This window comes from Sciurus carolinensis, chromosome 6 (assembly GCF_902686445.1).
Source record: "Sciurus carolinensis chromosome 6, mSciCar1.2, whole genome shotgun sequence".
NCBI lineage: Eukaryota > Metazoa > Chordata > Mammalia > Rodentia > Sciuridae > Sciurus > Sciurus carolinensis.
The window spans coordinates 145,947,188-145,948,032 of record NC_062218.1 but is presented as its reverse complement, the minus strand read 5'-3'; positions in this window follow the sequence as shown (position 1 = coordinate 145,948,032).

Sequence of the window (845 nt, the reverse complement as noted above, 5' to 3'; positions counted from 1 at the left end):
TAAGAGTCAAAGTCAGAAACCAGAAACCTGAAATCCACGCACATCAACCTCCCCAAGCCTCAGCTTCCTCCTCCACAGATGGGGTTAAAAGCAGCTGTCTTAGGGGAGGCTTGAATGAATGCGTGTACATGGGTGCTTGGCACAGGGTCTGCACCGCAGCAGATTCTCAAAAGCTTTAGCTAATATTATTAGTACATACTTAGGCTAGTTTTCAAAGTTCTTTTGCTCATCTACCCATTCCTTTCTGAGAGACAGAGTAAGTAATTTTAGTGTTATTTTACAAGTGAGAAAATCAAGGGTTTCGGTTAGCTTCTGTTACCCAGCTTTGTGAATGGCAGAGCTCACATCTGAACCCAGCACTTCTTGAAGTTTTCTCTGGACATTCCTCAGTAAGATGTAGACTGAGTCATAACGTCCAGTTCCAGGAATGGTTAGGCCCAGTGCTTCACATTCTTGTTCATTTGATCTTGCTAATGGACCAACCTTCCATGGCCACTGAGCAGGGACAGCCATGTGTCCACAAGAGAGCAAGGCCCCTCTGCCATTGGAAGGCTGGCTTTGCTCAGGTTCTGCCACTGAGTCACACTTGATCTCTGCTCTCAGTCTTGCTTTTGTTTGCTGCCTCATGTCCCATGTGAGGCAGATAAGAGGCTAGATGTGGAGAAGGAAGGAGGAGATTGTTTTGGAGGACGACTTTCCCTATCCATTGGAAGGTGCAGAGCCCTCTATGGGAGCTAAGGGAGCCTGAAGTCATTGCCTACGGTCTTCTCTCCTCCCCAGCAGAGGAGGCTCACGTGGTTCACAGTCAAGGCAAAAGGAGAAGTTGCAATCTGAGAACAAGACCA